The following is a 7,925-nucleotide window of genomic DNA, read 5'->3' on the forward strand; positions in this document are numbered from 1 at the left end:
TTTATTTATTTCTGCTGAGGGGTAAATTTAGTAAAGCTTCTTAAAGTGAAAAATTGCATCCTAGAAAATGATAAACAGAGTCTGACTGATTGCTCTGGCCAACAACCCCACTTCTCACTTTTAGAAGCTTTAGTAAATTTACCCCTTAAAAGCTGTAAAAATAGATCTTTAATAAATAAACCCATAGATTTTCTTTAAATTCCCCCATATTCAGTGCAACCTTTAACAACAGCAGATATGCTAATGCAGCTTTCCTCATGCCTTCATGCTTATAAGCTTACTCATAAAGGCAATGGAGGCTCCAGCTTTTGGGCTCCAAGCCCTAAATGGGCCCCTGCATGTAAAGCTGTGGGGTTCACAGCAGGATCCATGTGTGACCACTGCTCTTCCAATGGAGCTATGCCGTGCACCTGTAGTTAATTGGCTCTATACCAGGAGCCCAGCTTACATCTGCAATAAGGGACAGGATGGCTCCTGCCTGGTACCACTCAGCATGTGCTACAGCAAACAATGCTGCTGGCATCTGAGAACATATGCACAGGTAAATGTTGAGACATACCATATTTGGAGTGGGGAGTACCAAACTCCAACTTGCCTCCGGGGCGACTGAGATTTACTTATGCCCCATGCGACTGTTTTTCCATTGACTGTCACAACCAAGCATCTTTAGTAGTACAAAATCCTCTGGCTACATTTCCACTACACTTACATGACACTCCTAGTACTGGCTCTGTGGGATCTATCTGCAAGGTATCTGCCAGTTGACAACCATAAACTGTATTTCACAGAATCCAAAAAACAGTCCTGAACCTAACCAGGGCAGTTTGCATATAGGGGCCGATTCTGGAACACAAGTAGTGATCCGAAATTTGGCACCTGCCCCGATATTTGGGGTTTGTGCATGCGCATTCCTGAGCATGTCCAAACCCCACTGCGAATGGCAGCGGCGAGTTACTCACTCGCCAGGCCGCTCATAGTGGGGAGAGAGGGACAGGGGCTGATAAAACACAAAGTCCGTGTCTGAATTTTTCTTTCTTTATTAAAAGTCTCTTTTTCAATAAAAGGTATTCATTGGAAATTTTTTGTGAAGTCGTAAAAAAACGGGCTGTGTCACCCACCAAGGGGCTTCTTCAGGGGTTTTAACTAAAAATTTTGGTGAGATGGATAAAAACTATGATAGTGGGTCCAGGATAGCCAAACTTTAAACTGAAATATATTCAAGTTGCTAGAGGATTGTCTCAATAAGTTTATTGAGTTCAATGTTGAGTTCCTTTAATCCTTTAGTATAATATCGAAAAAGGGGGCAATATTTATAGCCGCAAATAGATGTAGATATATGAAGACTTGGTTCCTCATGAATATCTAAGATGGATGATATATATCAGGATGAACATATTCAGCTGAGCCAGACTAGAGACAACTGCTCCAGACATAAAGATGATCTACTGTTTATAGGTGACCTATTGAGCACCTATAGATATTGCCCCATTATTGAACCACTAGAGCAGGTGCCAAAATTGAGCCAGTCAATGCTCTTTTTCTATGGGACCATATGAATATGTCTGGTGCCCTTTCTTAGAGGAAAGATTCCTATAGGATACTTCATAAACAAAAATTGGAGGTTCTAGCTATTCTCTGAGTCATTACGGCCATTTCTTTGGCCTAGGTCTGATGCCCACCTTCTTTGTCACAAAGAAGGTGGGCATCAGACTTAGGCCAAACAAATGGCTGGAGAACATCTTATGAATGATAATAAAGACGAATCCCCCAAACAGTTACACCACCTTCTTATACAATTACCTTTCTGGTATATAATAAATGAAACACTTATTGTATTGCTCAAACCAGAACCCAACAATTTTGCATGCTTTTGTAAAATAGATTTACTTGACCAGAAGTAGCATCGCATCCACTCTCCAATTGGAAGAATTTATATAGGAGTCAAACTATTTGTGATAAGCATTGATCGCTCTTAAAATTCTTGGTACACGATACTTGGTATAAGCTTTACTTCAATACCGCACCTCTATACATATTCTCATACACTGTAAGACTCCTAGGAAGGACATCACAATTCAGGTGACCTTATAGTACTGTATATCCCAATCTGTCACAATACTAACGGACACCCCTCCCTTTATTATCTTTTTCCAATAGGTGTCCCCTCATTCAGCATACTTATATTTTTTCGCACATATTTTTTTTCACAAAATCCTTTTGTTATATGAGTCTTGCTTTCTCCTTTATTTTTCAGTTTACTTTAACTCAGTTCACATCCAATTATGTAATACATAAAATACACCTTCATCTCATTTAATTTATAAAAAAAAAATATTTTATTAATCAGCTTCACATACATTTTCACTTTCACCACACACACACACACACACACACACACACACACACACACACACACACACACACACACACACACACATGCACGCACGCACGCACACACATTTAATACATATTTTGACTCAAATATCACATTAAAAATACCCAAAATGACTACACATAGGGGGTTATTCTGGTTGGTACGGTGAAACGTACGTACGGTCCGTCACACCGTACGTTTCCCATACACTCACGGTGAGCGTACTGTAAGTCTGCCCACAGAACAGCCGCACACAGACGGTCACAGACACCGACAATGGGGAGTGGCGTACACTTGAGCGTACGCCACCGTGTACGGACGGATCTCCCTCTTAGCCACCGATACCTGGCGTACATCAGCGTACGCCACAGTGCACGGACGGATCTTTTTTTCATCTGTGCGTGCGTATCTTTAGCAATGCGCATGTGCGGTGACCTCACACTGCTCACGGACAGGTCTCCGTGCGAAAAAACCTGTCCGCAAGAACACGGTCATTGTGGGCGGCATGTAGGCGTTTTTATGGGAGCGGCCGGAATAATGAGGAAAACTGGGCATAAACATGGAGTTATGTACATTTACTTTATGAGAAATCCCCGACTGGGTAAAGAACACTTACACTATTATTTTGGAACCTTCTCTCACAATGGAGGATTGGTGTTTGGGTCTTTCTGAACTTGTTAGTAGTAGGATTCCCATATAATTCGGCGAACAGCTGAAACTACACATGCAAATTAGTTGGTGCGCATAAGGTTAGAAGTAAGGTATTTAGTGTAATATCTCCTTCCGGAGTTATAGGTCCATTCTTTCATTGGATGTTTACCTTTATGGATTGAGAGTTTCTGGGGTTACTCCAAATATATCATCCATTAGTAAATAAGTCCCAAACGTGGAGTATTACTCATAGATGACACCTGCCTATCCAAATAAAAGCTCGATTAGAGCCAGGCCAGTTCTTAATATCCCATTTAGAAACTTCACGGTGTACCTACCCTTATGTACTTAAATATATTGAATTAAGAAGGTTCCAAAATAATAGTGTAAGTGTTCTTTACCCAGTCGGGGATTTCTCATAAAGTAAATGTACATAACTCCATTAGAGATAATATACTATCTCACTAAGCTATCCATTTATCAAGTAGTATTGTCCGATTTAAGGATATCCTTAAACTATTACATTATCTCCATCAGGCTTTTCAGAAATCCAAAAGGACCAACTACCAAAATAAACGTCTGGTTTGGGACTAATCCCTTCAATGAGAATTTTTTAAGTTTGTATGTTACCTGAATCATTCAAGCAGTCATTAACCAATTGTATGGAAATCTTTTTTGTTCTCTTCTCTTTTTCACCTGTTACCTCACCTGTTTTTTCCATGTTTCTGTAATTTTCTCTAAACATCAACTGATGTATGTAAATAAACTTAGCCAATTCAATTAGGAACATAATTGCTTAAGTAAAGTAAAGTCCATCGATTTTTATTGTAAATTTTTAGAGAAATAAATGTAAAGACTGTCATTATGTATTCTTAAATGAATATATTTTTATATATTTGTATATGTTATGTTTGTAGCGAACCCCTGATGAAGTCCCTTGCAGGGACGAAACGCATTGGAAACATTGTGTTTTGCTACTCTGAGAACTGTGAATTGCATCATTGAATTTTTATGATCTGAAACAACCACAATTGCTGTATGGCAAAAGAGACAATTTAATAAATATTGATAAACTTTGGACTTTACGTTTTACTTTGAAATCTGTTAAAAGGCTGTATAGACCCAGTTACTAAGGGTCTCAACAAGGGCGCCAACTTACTATTGTTGTCCATATATATATATATATATATATATATATATATATATATATATATATATATATATATATATATATATATATATATATATATATATCAAATGGGTGCTCCATGGTACATGTAAATGTGATTTAATGATAAGATGAGAACTCCGAACATTCAGACAAAAGCAAATGACCATTAAAACCAACACTGTGGGCTGGCTACCACATGATACAAAAGGTAAATACCCAGGGCACACTGCTCCAACGTTCAATCCACGATCGCCAGATCCAAGGGAACCACACACGCTGGTTTGCATAGGCAGGTCTCAGAAGCCAGAGGCCAGAGAAGATGTGTACCAGAGGGATCACTGGGTAACAGACAAGCATGGGTATCACTGGCCACGCCATCTATATATATATATATATATATATATATATATATATATATAGATATGTGTGTGTGTGTGTGTATATCATGATTGTGTGGCAAACAATGATTTTCTAATAAAAACATGAAGATGGTCAATGCATTTAGAGGGAGTTAAATTCCCTACATATTGTAATGATTCAATTGTCACTGGATTATGCTTTGAAGAATTCTGCAGTGTACAGTATGCTACTTAACAGTGAGACAAGCATAGTGGGATGTGCTAATCTGGATAATGAAAAAAATATATGTGGTGGTCGGTTAATTTTTTAAGTTGTCATCTTAATTTTATTTATTGTTTGATTCTGTTCAGTCAGATACAATCATTGTTATCTGACCTGCGGCTCTTTAAGAGAGGAGGACTGTGTCCAGCATCCTCTGGCCTGGCCCTCTTCTCTCTGCCAAGAGCAGTGTCCCCCTGCCGAGTTCAATAGAGTCTGAGCGAGTCTGATAATATTTTGCATGCACAGACCACCACCATTTTTCCGGTGATTCCGGCAGTGCTGCAGCCTTCATCGCAGGATTTCGGAGGGTAAGTATTAAAAAATGGGTGCAAAATGAGACACACCATGCACATTGCACCCATTATAAATATGCCAATGTATCTGACAGTTTGGTGATAGGAAGCAGCATAATGTATAATGGGTGTTATATTAAAAAAAACATTCAAACTGTCAACATATTTTCCAGCATTTAAATATTGTGAATCAGCTTGTTTACATTGACTTCTCAACAAAATATAACCGCAGCTGAACCCAAAAATTCCCTCTCGACATTCTGCTTGTTTTAACATGTCAGTGTCGACATTGTGAATGCCAACACATTGAGGACAAGATGTAATAGAATGAGGTTTTTAGACTTTTGAGATTTTTAGTTCAAATGTCCGAATTCGCCAGTTTTGAGTAATTTGCACATGTACTAGGATGCAAATTGCAGTAAAAAATTGCACTTTTTGCCATGAAATTTGCACATTTTGACATGTCAAATTTTTGACACACTTCGTTCCGAATCCAGATATTTTCCCAGTATAAAGGTATACGACTTGCAAATGTAATAGGGTGTACGATTTTTGGGAAATGTTACCAAAATGTGCAAAATAAATAGACCAGGTTCAGCCTGGGGAATATGACTGAATCATGCACAGATCAGTAAGATCTTTGAATGTTTTTGTTCCAAAATTTTTTGTAAAACTATAAAAAAAAAATTGCGTGGGGGTCCTCCCCCAAGCATAACCAGCTCCAGAAATTCAGGGGCCAAAAATGATAGGGGATCCCCGCAATTTCTAAAACCAGCACCAGGCTCAAGGGCTGGTGCTGGTTCCCAAAATACAGGGGAGAAAATGAGTAGGGGTATCCCATATTTTGGCAACCTTCCCGGGCTGACCAGCCACAGGGATTAATGCTACCCTGGGTGTGGCATTACCCTTCTGGCTGTTTGGGTCCAGTGCTGGTTGCCAAAATAAAGGGGGACCAAAACTTATTTTGGCCCACATATTTTTGGAGACCAGGACCAGCCCTGTTTTGCCATTTCAAAACATTTTGTGCAATTTTGGAACATGACTAAAAATCTCATCCTATTACATCTCACCCTGAATGTTCACATTAGGACCATGCCACCATTTTCCTGTCAATATTCTGAAAGTCAGCACGCTGAACTTCTTCTACCTTGTATAACTACACTGTGGCCCTGACAGCGCTTTACAGAGAATAATTGAACAGTCACATCAGTCCCTGCCCCAGTGGAGCTTACAATATGTATTACCTAACACATATACACGCACACACAGACATTCTAGGATATTTTTTTATTAGCAGCCAATAAACCTACCAGTATTTTTTTGGATTATGGAAGGAAACCCACACAAGCATTAAGAGAATACACAAACTCCACACATGGCCATGGTGGGAATCGAAACCCGGACCTCAGTGCTGTGAGGCAGTAATGCTAACCATTACACCATCCGTACTGCCATTATGAATGCGAGCATAAAGAAGAAATTTAACATACTAATGTATAGTAGAAGTGAAGTTGTATTCATGAACGTGGATAAGATTGCTTTTTTAAGCTAAAACAATTCTATATAGAGCCCAATGAAAATGATAGCTTTGGTTACCTTGTGATTTGGTCCAGGTAGGTTTTCCTCTGTCAGTAGTCCATAGGACATGCAGTAACCAGATGAAACTTTGGTGGGCTTCGTTGTTATTATCAGACACATACACTATAATATAAAGCACCCAGTTATATGAATGTCTTCAAGTAGACACTCCCTTTGTCCTTTGCTCAGGACATATCCCTTCAGGTGTTTATCTAATCATGCAAATGGAAATTTCAACCTACTTCCCTTTTCCTTCTCCTACGTCACCTGTTTACTGCTCTGAGCAAACTCTGTTAGACCTAATGTACGCTGACAGTTACACAGAAGTGTCATGCATCTCCATCTGTTTCTCTGTTAGTCCAGTCCCTACCAAACAACCCCACTATTAACCAGTAATTGTTGTAAATATTCTTCTTGTTTTAGCTGTCTTTTCTTTTATACATTAGACTATAACCCAACAATTTGCTGTTTTTCCTGTCTTATATTCATTTTTAGCCAGTGCTCAGATATTTCCACCATTCTCAGGTTGAATATTAACTGTGAATATTAACTGTGATTATAACCTGGCATGAACAATAATGCAAATTTCTTGTTATGACTTATTACTGGACAACCCACATGAAGTCTTTCTGTGAATTAGTAACCAGTACAGTAAATAATAAATAGACTATTTCAGACAACTCATATTGTAAATACTTTAATCTCTACACTTAAGGCTCAGTTACAAAACTTGAACTTTGACCATGGCATATAATGGCTAAAGGAAAAGAGAGAGATGTTTTGAGGAAATCATTCTTTTCTGGTTAGGATGCATGTCATAGGGGTGATTCAGAGGTGGGTGCAGCTGCTGTGCGAAAATATGTAAAAGCTACAGGAGGCATCAAGATGCCCACCTGCGGCTTCTGTGATCCACTGCCTAAGCTTACTGAAACTGGCTGCTGGAATGCCTCTGACGGGGCCAGGATATCTGCATTAGAAGATACAGACGCTAGGATTGGCATGTCTACATATGGTAATGGCACTATACTTGCCTACATGTTCTTCATCCTCTCTGGGAAAAGCCCAGAGGAGATGCAGCATGTCACTTCAGGGAGCAGGGCCAAACTGACATGTCATTAGGACCCGATCCCCAAGATGGGGGAAAAAAACACAATTCATAGGTTTGTGGGCAGGGCTAAAATAAGTCATTGCTGTCTTTTATCCCCGCCCCTTTGCACTGTAAACTGGGTTTTCATTG

At 39.3% G+C, this 7,925-nt stretch overlaps 1 protein-coding gene across 1 annotated transcript in view; it reads right to left on the bottom strand.

Moving 5' to 3' along the window:
- The window catches only part of EPS8L3 (EPS8 signaling adaptor L3), an 80,016-nt gene extending 73,213 nt beyond the window's left edge, over positions 1 to 6,803 (bottom strand). The window contains exon 1 of the mRNA XM_083171105.1: positions 6,707 to 6,803. The gene's annotated coding sequence lies outside the window, so the exon portion shown is untranslated. The remainder of the gene's footprint in view (positions 1 to 6,706) is intronic.
- Positions 6,804 to 7,925: the final 1,122 nt, after the last annotated feature.

Source organism: Crinia signifera, chromosome 2, assembly GCF_055691185.1.
Source record: "Crinia signifera chromosome 2, ASM5569118v1, whole genome shotgun sequence".
NCBI lineage: Eukaryota > Metazoa > Chordata > Amphibia > Anura > Myobatrachidae > Crinia > Crinia signifera.